A 13,324-nucleotide genomic window follows, 5' to 3' on the forward strand; every position below is an offset into this window, starting at 1 on the left:
TCTGTTTGTCTTTTTCATTTTTAGCCATGGCGTTGTCAGTTTGTTTTAGATTTATGAGTTTGACTATCCCTTTGGTATCTTTCGTCCCTCTTTTTTTTCCAACACATTTCGACACACAAATAAAGGTTTGGAACTATAAATATATCAAAGGTTACAGGTATGACATAGCAATTGTTGAACATAGGCTGCGATTTAGCAGGTGCTGAATGATATACATTTGTTATTACTTATCAGTTGTAAAAGTATACACATAAACCATATCCCTCCCTCCTAGCAGCGCCTGTATCTGGAGTACATAGATCTCTGATGATCCGAATTTCCAGAGTTTGCGTTGTATAGCATGATTCTATGATTGAGATTTGCTGCTAACATTGAAAATATCAAACCAATTGTTCCTATTGGTAATATTAAAGTCTGTGTGTATTTTAACAAGAATATAGAGATGATACTCAATATGATTCAAAAACTGTTCATACCCTATCGCATCGTCGGATTTATATACGTGTTTTGGTAGTTCGTGTAGCACAATGGTTTTGTGTATTTTAATAGTTTTTTTTAATGTTTTTTGTCATTTGGTCATGTTGTAATCTTCCTTTTTCGACATCGGGACGTAGTTGATACATAATTTTGATGTTGTACTTCAACACAATGTTTCTATTTTTTTACGAGACAGTGCTTTCGGTTTTAGTTCAGACAATGTGAGTTTTGTGACTTGTAAACACCTACTCGAATTTGTTTGATACCTACCGTTTTGAACTCTATGTGCTATCATTTCCTCTGTGCATCGACTTCCTTTATAATATACACATCTATTGACTATGCTTAGATTCTTAATGTATTCACTTTTATTTCTGTCTTTTTGTCTTTCACATTTCATATCAGAAATGTTTAGTAAAAGGATGTTATGAGCTATAGCGACAAAGAAGCAATTTATAAGCAATGTTTGTATTGTAGTTTGATATTCTAGTTGGGATTAAAGTACAGACAGAACTAAATGCAGTCAAAATATTAATATATGCAAAATAGATAAAGCAAAAACATGAAAAATTTGAGACACTATTCTGGGTTTAACTTTAACAGGAACCTTTAAACTCAAACATTTGAAAGCTTGGATGTGAATATACAGCCACGGTGAAGGCCGGGGTCGGTCGGTCATCACTACTTCTGTGTTTGCATGAATTATCAGTGATCTTTAACTCCGTACTTCAATTTTTTCAATTATTGAAATCGAGCGTCACTGATGAGTCCTTTAAGCGTACAATATTGTATCCTGGTATCTATGATTAAAAAAAGTGAAAATTACAAAATACTGAATCAAAATGAACTTCAGATGATTGGATAACAGCTCTCATATTTCTGACTTGATACATGCATTATCTTTTATATAGAAAATGGTGGCTTAAACCTGGTTTTATAGCTAGCTAAACCTTTCACTTGTATGCCAGTCGTATACAGTTTCATTATATTGACAACGATTCGTGAACATAACAAACATACACAATAAGTAAAAATATTAAAAGTAGGGGTACAGCAGTAAACATTGTGTTATAATCTTAATTACTATAAAACAAAAAAAATATTTAACAAAGACGCACAATAAGGCACAAACATGATACAGACAAAGTAAATTAGAAAAAATAAAAGACAAGGATACAAAACTTTACCATAGAACAATAACACAATGACAGGATGTATAAGTACAGAGTCACGTATACATGTAAAAAAAAAACACAAAAGGCATAAAGACAAAGTACATAAGCAAAAATGACAGACGAGATCGATTACAAATTTGGTACCACAGAACAATAACACATTGCCCGGATGTATAAGTACAGAGCCACGTCATATGTAACAGAGAAACACATAAAGGCATATAGACAAAGCAGATTTGCAAAAAATAAAGACAAGAATATACAAAAATTGTACCCTAGAAAAATTGCAACTATGACGGGATGTATCAGTACAGAGCCACGTCAAATGGATATCAACAAAACAGACTAAAAAGACAAAGAAATTGTTGTCCCTAACAAGACATTTTCCCCTATTCAACATATATTGTTTTGAATTTTATGACATTTTTAAATCGGCGAATAAAGCGCACTCTAAAATCACTTAATCAGTTGCCAGTTTAATTTCAGTAGAAGTCATTTCATCGATATCCAAAAATTAGGCTATACCAACATTACTGAGTCATTTTAACTGGAGCATCTAATGTTTAACCACTTTATCCTGGAGTGTAGCTGAGGCTACGAAGCCCCTGTTAAACAAAACTTACCAAAGGGGATGAACAAAATGTCGAGGAGACGAAAACTAAACGACTGATAGTGACCATTATCATGGTCAAACCTGGTATATTTGATTTTACCGTTACTCGATCCCAATCTTAAATCAAAGCATAACTCTAACGTACAAGCACCTTAGGTATAATTCGATATGCATAAAGCACACGTAACACATTGTGACGACAAGCCTTTAAGTTAGAAACATCATTTTTTATAAGTTGTTGTTGGCACTAAACTAGCTGTTGGTAACTCTAAGATCTTTACTTAGATTCTTGTTTGTTGTGGGATGTATATAAACGCTGCCACGTGTGTCTATATTTTCGCTAGACGATTTCTGTTTTGTATCGAACTGATGAGCTAAGCCTTTTTCAACTGATCTATATAGTTTGTTCTTATGTTGTACTGTGACACAACTGTCATGATGATGTCTGATCTTTTATTGTGTTTGTTATATTGATGTATTATGTATATCTTTTCAAATCTCAGGACCATTTAGAGCTTGACATATTGATTAGATCAAAGTGTAGACATAATAATGTCCTTTGAAAAAGTGTCCTCCAAAAGTTATGAAATAGTGTCCAGTTTACGGTAATAATTATGATATAAAATAGTGAACAATATCATATTGTGTCCTCGAAGTGAAGTAATATAATGTTTTATTATGCTTTCATTTTAATGAAATAAGATGGATTTATAATGAAATAAGATGGATTTATAAGAAATTGATTAACTTAAAAAAAAAAAATATAAAAAAAAATTGGATGGAAGTGAATACAAAGTTTATAACCATTTAAATTATAAGAAATACACAGCTAATGCTAATGACAGAAGAATAGTTAGAAGGAAGTGTGAACAGTTTACAACTAAATTTGAAGAACTTTCAATTACTATATTTACTATAACAAGAAAGCGAAAGAAAATATCGTAAAGCTAGCGGCCCACTACGACAAGCTAGATACCGTATTATTCATATGTCATGATGACAGCGGATGCCATTTTAATGTGTATACTTATCAATGTACGAGGCTTATAATTTGATACGCCACATAAGACTCATTAATGACGCTCAAATCCAAAGTTAGAAAGCCAAACCAGTATAAAGTTGAAAAGCAGTATAAGAACCCAAAATTCCAAAAGGTTGTGCCAAATACGGCTAATGTAACCTATGCCTAGGATAAGAAAATCCTTAGTTTTTTTTTCGAATAATTCGTTCTTTTGACAACAGAAAATTTATAAAAATCACCATATAATAGATATTCATGTCAACACCGAAGTGCTTACTACTGGGCTGGTGACAACAAGCCAGTAACAAAAGTTACTTCAAAATATTACTTTCAAAACATTATTGAACATGCAAGGAACTATATAAAGACATGTGAAGAATGTCAAAAACAGAACAAAAAAGCAAAGACATTAATTCAGAACTATGTCCAGTGTCTCGCAGAAAGAGAATATGGAGGAAGTTAGGGATTGATTTAATTGGGCATTTCATAAACAAGGAAATACTACCAATATCAACTAATAACTATATATTAGTAGATCTAAGTATACTTATTGTAAAAAACACTACTAGTATTAAAAAATAAAGTAAAATTTGGTATATTAGGATGTATATGGCAATATTTATCATCATAATACAAGCAGGACTATAGTCACACAAATTTATAGTAATGTAATAATAATTTTAAATGAGATGCAAGTACCCTATAAGTATTATTCTGTCTGTAAAGTATGTATGCTGTCAGTTTTTATAAACAATCAAACCATAAATATTTTTTTTACAAATTTAGTTTGTTGATTGGTTATAATATGACACAAATGTGCCATTTCATAATTATGACCCTGAACATTGTATGTCTGTCTGTGTCTGGGAAATTGGTGAAAAACTGTAAAAAGCTGTACCTTCGAATTCATTTGTTCACAATTTACAGTAGGTTCCTTCTCACAAGGAAGCTATTAAACCAAGAGTTCCAAAAGTTGAGGTCATTTTACGGACGCCATCACGAGTTGGTTGACAATTATGGAATAACCGTTTTAAAGATCATATACTTGTATCGGATATGTTCCATATGTCGTTTGACTGTCCCTCTTTTATCTTTCGTCCCTCTTTTAAGTAATTGTAGATTATTTAAAATTAAAAAAATATATTTTATTTTATGCTTATATCTCGGTTTTTTTAAGCAATGGTGTTGTTAGTGTATTTTCAACCTATTAGTTTGAATGTCTCTCTGGTATCTTTCGCCCCTCTTTTATATATATATTTACTAAATTTTATCATCGGTATAAAGACATCATTCGTAAATATAGCTCAACATGCAGACTTCTAATACGTTCAGGTATTTCACATCCAATTTTTTATGGAAATATTCTTTATAAAGCACAAAGGTGTCAGTATTCACCTCAGAAACTTACAAAACCTTTGAATAGACTTATTAAGAAGGGATATAATTACGATACTGTTGTCAAGTCATTAAAGATTGCATATTTTGGCGTTAATATTGAGTCACTGATAAGGTCTTTGCATCGGAACTAAACACATTTATTCTAAAAACAGTTGTTGGCATGTCGGGTTATGTTCTTCTCATATATGTTATGATGGTATGATACTAAACCCCTAACGGGAAGGATTGTGCCTGATGTTCATATGATGAAATCATAATCTTTCAGTCAGTTTAATTGAAGTCTGGAGCTGGCATGTCAGTTAACTGCTAGTAGTCTGTTGTTATTTATGTATTATTGTCATTTTGTTTATTTTCTTTGGTTACATCTTCTGACATCAGACTCGGACTTCTCTTGAACTGAATTTTAATGTGCGTATTGTTATGCGTTTACTTTTCTACATTGGTTAGAGGTATAGGGGGAGGGTTGAGATCTCACAAACATGTTTAACCCCGCCGCATTGTTGCGCCTGTCCCAAGTCAGGAGCCTCTGGCCTTTTTTAGTCTTGTATTTTTTTAATTTTAGTTTCTTGTGTACAATTTGGAAATTAGTATGGCGTTCATTATCACTGGACTAGTATATATTTGTTTAGGGGCCAGCTGAAGGACGCCTCCGGGTGCGAGAATTTCTCGCTACATTGAAGACCTGTTGGTGACCCTCTGCTGTTGTTTTTTATTTGGTCGGGTTGTTGTCTCTTTGACACATTCCCCATTTCCATTCTCAATTTTATAGATTATAAAAATCCTAATGAATTTGATATTGGTCCTGTTTCTGCAGCACCAGAAGAGGACTTGTCAGTAGAAACTGTAGAAGGTCTTTCCAGGGGAAGAAAAGAGATAGTTGATGATATTACCACAAAGTTAATATAGCTAAATTAAATGCTCAGCAACAACAAAAGAAGTATTATGATAAAAGACATTACGTAGATAATAATTTGTGTAAGGTGAATAACAAGGTACTTTTGAAGAATTTTCGTCTTTAACATGGGATTGGAACTGTGGAATAACAAAAGTACAAAAGGCCATATATGATTAAGAAATGTTGTGAAAAGGGAAAATGACTTAGATACTAGAAAATAATTGGTTCCATATAATCAGAAGTCTTCAAAAATCTGGAATGAGCCACATGTTAAATAAAGACAACAATACTATACCGCTGTTCAAAGGACATACATCGATTGAGAGAAAACAAATCAGAGTTACAAACTAAAACCGAGGAAAACAACGAAACAACAAAGTGCAACAAAACACAAACGACAATTCAACATACAAAGAAACAAAATATTAGATAACAACGCACGTTATGGTAATGTTTAAAATACCGGTAAATGACTATATTACAAGGCAGGTATCTGAACTTTTACATAGGAATAGAAAGAAAAAAAATAGAATCACAACTACTAACGATGATATACAAATCTATATCCGATCAGAATAACAAATAAAACTCATAAACGCTGGATTAACAAATACCGAGACACGTCTTATAGCAATGCGAATTCACACTCATCAAAACAGTCATATTCGGGAATAGTTCACGTTCGGTACTTAAAAGACAAGACGGCGTAAATGGTAAACCACAATTTAAGACGTGGTAAAAATCTCCTCAGTTAATTTAGACACAGACACATCGTATGTATCAACAAATTCGTGATGGTGTCCATAAAGGTTCCAGTGTAATATTTAATCTTTACTCCTAAATTTTTTGCTGGAGCAGTTTCTATATAAGGGGCACATCCTGTTTATGAAGTCCGCAAAATGTGAACATGCACGAGCATAACGTATCAACTGAGATAACACCAACACTAAACGATTGGACAGAGCAAATGTTACTGCTGAGAATTGGGAAAATGATAATTGGGAAGTTAAAATCGTCCCGTTTGCTATATATTTAGTGTGAAGGTATAAAGTAGTCCTTCTAGTATCAGAATTATCTTTAATTCCAAGTTCATTGGGATATATGAGATATGTAAGTACTGGCTAAAATATGATTTTTCAGTGATAGTTCATCATCAATATATCTGGAAAATAATTTAAAGAATTTCGCAAGGTTCTTTTTCTTTTTGTCTTTTGGAAGGTTCCGAATGAATTCTGCGAGTATGTAAACAATCGACCAGTAGGGGTGTGAAATTAGTACCCATTGGAATGCCGACTGTCTGTTGAATTATCAATTCTCCAAACTCAAATATTATATTGTCAATCACAAAGTTAATCCTGGTCAACTGTAAGATTACTAGTTGTGCTATTTATTCCAAGCTCTTTAATGAGACATTGCAAATAATGATTTTTTTTTACATACGAAGACAATATTACTGGAGGCTGTACCTGCTGGAACAACGGCATATTTGTCAAGCAAAGAGGATAACGCATCCACAATCTCGGTGTTATCGAAAGGGTTAAAAAGCCTTGCGCTTCTGAATGCATGATCGAATAGCTTTGATCCATTCAGACAAAGTGTCCAGTTCTGGTTCGTCTGGTTTGCGCTTTACCCACATCCAAGCATATTCCTCAAATGCATTCATCAGTGAAAGAGGGGCGAAAGATAACAGAGAGACAGTCAAACTCATATATCGAAAATAAACTGACAACGCCATGGCTAAAAAAGAAAAAAAGACAAATAGTAATACACAAGACACAACATAAAACACTAAAGACTAAGCAACACGAACCCCACCAAAAACTCAGGTGCACCGGAAGGATAAGCAGATCCTCCTCCACACGTCGTGTTGCTCATGTTATTACAAACCCGGTAAATAGTCGAAATCAGTAGATCACATTTATGAAAAAGGAAGGAACATATCCGATATCATCTGTTAAACGGTTATTCCATAACGGTCAACCAACTCGTGATGGGTTCCGTAAAATTTACGAAGGAATTATTTCAAATTCATTATTCATAACTCTTTGATTAATAGGACCTTGTGAGCAGCAACCCTCTATCAAGGAAATCATATGCATGATAGGAAATACAAGCCCGGAAATATCGTATCAACTGGGAGATATATACTCTGTACGCAGGCGCTGTGTCATACTCATACAAAAAGATAAACAGTCAAATAATAGTACACAAGACATAACATAAAAGAATCCTACCAAAAACTGGGTGTGATGTTAGGTGCCCCGGAAGGGTAATCAGATACTGCTTCACATGTGGCATCCGTCGTGTTGCTCATGTTAGTACAAACCCGGTATAAATAGTCTAATTCGGTAGGTCACATTTGTGAAAATGGAACCGGGTTGTAGTTACGACATAAGCAAATTGAGTCCGTGCAGTGTGAAATTCACTAGCATAACTAGCATGCAGGGCTAGCAATGATTTCCTAAAAACAAGTTCATAAATTAAGATATTCGTTAAAACAAATATAAATATGGATATTGATACTATATATGCCCTTGAATTTTTACTAGATAACATTTTTGTTCGCTTTGGGGATTCCGTATATCGTCAGATTATCGGAATTCCAATGGGGACTAACTGTGCACCACTTATTGCGGACCTGTTTTTGTATTGTTATGAGTTACAATTTATGACAAAATTAAGCAAAGACCCATCGAAACAACATCTGATAAACAAATTTAATAATACTTTTAGATATTTGGATGATATTTTGGCTCTCAATAATGACGACTTCAGTATGTATAGTAATGAAATTTATCCTGTTGAACTTACTTTAAATCAAGCTAATACTAACAATGACCACTGCCCTTTTCTCGATCTTGATATCTATATCACTAATGGAAAGCTGAATACTAAAATTTATGATAAAAGGGATGATTTTTCATTTCCTATCGTTAATTATCCGTTTTTAGATGGTGACGTTCCCTTGTCACCATCTTACGGTGTTTATATATCTCAACTTGTACGATTCGCTCGTGTATGTAACAATGTTTTAGATTTTAACGAGAGAAATTTATGTATTACTGAAAAATTATTACACCAGGGTTTTCGATATCACAAACTAGTCAAAACATTTACTAAATTTTATCATCGGTATAAAGACATCATTCGTAAATATAGCTCAACATGCAGACTTCTAATACGTTCAGGTATTTCACATCCATTTTTTTATGGAAATATTCTTTATAAAGCACAAAGGTGTCAGTATTCACCTCAGAAACTTACAAAACCTTTGAATAGACTTATTAAGAAGGGATATAATTACGATACTGTTGTCAAGTCATTAAAGATTGCATATTTTGGCGTTAATATTGAGTCACTGATAAGGTCTTTGCATCGGAACTAAACACATTTATTCTAAAAACAGTTGTTGGCATGACACGGGTTATGTTCTTCTCATATATGTTATGATGGTATGATACTACACCCCTAACGGGAAGGATTGTGCCTGATGAAATCATAATCTTTCAGTCAGTTTAATTGAAGTCTGGAGCTGGCATGTCAGTTAACTGCTAGTAGTCTGTTGTTATTTATGTATTATTGTCATTTTGTTTATTTTCTTTGGTTACATCTTCTGACATCAGACTCGGACTTCTCTTGAACTGAATTTTAATGTGCGTATTGTTATGCGTTTACTTTTCTACATTGGTTAGAGATATAGGGGGAGGGTTGAGATCTCACAAACATGTTTAACCCCGCCGCATTTTTGCGCCTGTCCCAAGTCAGGAGCCTCTGGCCTTTGTTAGTCTTGTATTATTTTAATTTTAGTTTCTTGTGTACAATTTGGAAATTAGTATGGCGTTCATTATTACTGGACTAGTATATATTTGTTTAGGGGCCAGCTGAAGGACGCCTCCGGGTGCGGGAATTTCACGCTACATTGAAGACCTGTTGGTGACCCTCTGCTGTTGTTTTTTATTTGGTCGGGTTGTTGTCTCTTTGACACATTCCCCATTTCCATTCTCAATTTTATGGAGCAATTCAAGTACACCTTCTAGGATGCGCTCGACTTTAGAGACTCCACATGAGGTTTTTGAGAATGTGAAGATTATTTAGGACTTTTTGTAAAAAAATAAACGCTTACACATCATAGGAAAACAAGTGAGTAATCAATGTTAACAGTTTTATACAAACATTTCTGTTTATAAGTCTTTAGAGGATTTTCTACAAAAAATCTTGGTTTTATTTACCACAAAATCCCGATTTTCTATTAGATACAATAAAAGAATAAATAATAATCATGGTTTGCACGGAGTTTCGCTTTAGTATGATAAAAATATGGTGTTTGTTATCGAGGAGGCGTCTTTGAAACGTAGCAAAAATCAAAAAGTACTACAAGATGTTTAACGGCAATCAGTGTCTTAGTCAACATTTACGAGAGTTACAGATTTATCAATAAAAATCCTCCCTCGAAAAAAGTTATCACGATAGCCTGATTGTCGAGAGACTCGCTAAAGCCCGCTAAAACCTTCCCCACGGCTCTTCGATGAAACATTCTCCCACTTTAATAAAATTTCCCGATGTTATACTTTTTTCCATGAGCGTGAGTTGTTTAAATCCAAATCATTGCCTCTGATTTTTTTTTAAAAGAAAACAACAATAGGTGAAACGCGGGCCGCGAAGAGTGCCAAAAATTAACTGTTACCCAGAAAGTTTAAGATATTTATCAATATTACCACTTGCTCAACATGTATTTGTACATGTAAGTGGAAAACAGGAGACTTAATTTGTCTGCATACAAATACAAGACAAATAAAGCATACATTTATTTGTGTACCTGTAATTTGTACAATAGATAGCTGATTGCAGGATAAATTATCTTGGACTTGTGTTATCCGCAAATTGTCAAAAAATATCATAAGGACCTTACGAGCTACAGTTCCTAAGCTGATGTGTTGCTGTTAATAATTATATAATAAAAGTAACCAAACAAATCACCACTTTCAAATACTGAACATGTCACCACGACAAAGTTATTTATAATCCTCAACAATAATATATCAAACGAGATTTGTTTGTAATTATCTTGGGGAATGTACACTGTTATGTAATAAATGTGACGACTGATTGCATCTTTCTGTTAAGAACCATTGGCTGACAAAAGCTTTATAATATAAAACATATGTTTATTAATCATTCCTCTTATAATCAAATGCCCTGAATAAAAATACATTTTAGCGTGTTCCCAGTCACATCAAAATCGATTAAGGCGAACAAAGGAAATTTGTTTATTTAACTTTTATAAAGTTAATCAAATAGTCTGGACTATTTAAATAGTCTGTAGACTATTTGACGAACCATTAGTAATCACGTTTATTATAATGTTATATCATTACATTCATCTTTCCTGGTTGTTGTTCAACTTTCAGTGACAAATATGTCAACCGTAGTCAGGACGTCAACAATTTAAAAATCAAAGAGTGTCGACCAGGATAGGTGGCGGGAGTATCGATTGTCGTTCGAAGATGATGGATAGGGTCAAAAATGGTAGGTCAGGTCACTTATGAACCCTTTAATGAGCTGTTTTAGTTTTTAAAGCAATTGCTTTTATGCCGTCGCGTATGGCCATCTTTGTGACCCAGATCAGAGACTCCGCCCAGATCAAGCCATAGTATTTTGTTTAACAGGCTCCTGGTCAGTCATTCTTTAACACCTATGTATGTTTTCTAATGCAATACATAGCTTGAAACTTTAAAAAAAAGTTAGTGGATTTAAGAAGTTTCAGAATATGTTCTTGTAGATGTATTTTTGTATTTAAAGGGTCAACCGTTTGACTATCAAATAACATAGAAGTCCGAGTGAAAAAAAGTACATTTTTATAAATGCGATTCCGTTTTCCGCCGTTCGTGCGATATTTCAACAAAATATATTCATTTCAGTTGTTGATTTAGTATTGAAAATTTAACTGAATTATCTCCTAATAAATACGGTTTTTTATGTTTAATTTGTGTTTCTTCAAGAGGTCAGGTGCTCTTGTTCATTCATAAAATTACCGTTCATTCATACATTTATCGTAAAATCAAAATCACTACACAGGTTAATGCGTAGTGTCAAATTATTACCTGTAATCTAAAAATAGACAAACTTTACTTGCGCAAATAATTTAGCGGAACGAAACCCTTGTTGAAAACACATAACAATAAGTTCGTTTTCCTTTTCTGTCAAAACTCCGTAATATTTATCGATCACCTTACTAATGAAATGGACCCGTCCAAACGTAGTAGATGCCAAGTCGGTCCAGATGAAGAGATATTTACAATTTGGAATTTTCTAGTTTATTAATACATCGATTGAAAAAAAAGTACGTCTTTTTAATTATCATGATCAAAACTGGGTTTGCATAACAAATGTCAGATGAAACCATTATCCTCGTCTTTTCAGTGAACAAGTCTACTACGTTAGTTGACACTCGACGGTCCACCGTGTTAGCAATTTTATTTCACATGTTTTTGAAATATTGAAGATCATTTTTCGCAATGTTTCCTGAAAATTGATGTTCTTGTTCGTATAATAAAATTGAGAATGGAAATGGGGAATTTGTCAAAGAGACAACAACCCGACCATAGAAAAACATACAACAGCAGAATTAAGGTCACCAACAGGTCTTCAATGCAGCGAAAAATTCCCGCACCCGGAGGCGTCCTTCAACTGGCCCCTATACAATATATATACTAGTTCAGTGATAACGATTTAATGTCATGTTTGTCTGTGATGACCCCCCTTTTCGGGATTGCATGAGAATTGTAGTTATCTCGTACCCACATGCACTTGTTTCTATCCATAGGAAGGTCGACTATCCATATAAAACTATTTATATGGATAATCGACCTTCCTATGGATAGAAACAAGTGCCTGTGCTCGTACCGCATCAGAAGGACACATATCAACTGAGCAATAATGTTTGGAACTTAGTTTTAAAAATGATGACAAAGTAACATTATGAAAATATTTTTATTAAGCTGAAATATACATTTATTCTTTACATGTTTATGTCTTGTAAGATATTTTATTTCTTTCCCGTTTTTTAACATTTGCGTCTGGAAAGTTGAAATGTTTTAACTTAATCATTTGTGTTAATGGTTAAATATAAATTAATAATGAAAATTGTTAAAATTAAATCAATAAAGGAAGTTATTGCCAAGGAAGTTACAAACACTACCAGGGGATAATCCATGATGATTTCTTTTTGAGTTATATGTTTCAGCACATGTATATTTGACCCCAACTTTAGCCTGGTAAACGTGTTGTCTCCTTGTGAAATATAAAACATATTAAAAATGACTTTCTGCTAAAGTCTTTTATTTATATAAAGTTAAAACCTTCTTACTTTTAACTAGACAACACTCATGTCAGGTTTAATTCTTGTATATATGTGGATGAAAAATAAAAGTCCCCAAACATTAACATGGCAGCAATTGCTTTTACAGCCTTTAAGGCTTTGATTTAAGCATAAAGCGAGTGTGGAATAATACCATAACGGGGTATCGAATTTAAAGTCCATTTTTTTAACGGACGTTTATTAACTACAAACAATAGGTGTACAAAAAGCCATTTATAAGATATAGATTCATACCGCTGTACTGATTATGTATTTTATGTAATATATAAATCAGATCTAACATCTCTTTTTAAATATGATCCGGTTTGATCTTTGTTATGAACTATTCTAGTCACGAGTAATGATCTTATAACATAATACCAACTCT

Source organism: Mytilus edulis, chromosome 8 (genome assembly GCF_963676685.1).
Source record: "Mytilus edulis chromosome 8, xbMytEdul2.2, whole genome shotgun sequence".
Classification (NCBI taxonomy): Eukaryota; Metazoa; Mollusca; class Bivalvia; order Mytilida; family Mytilidae; genus Mytilus; species Mytilus edulis.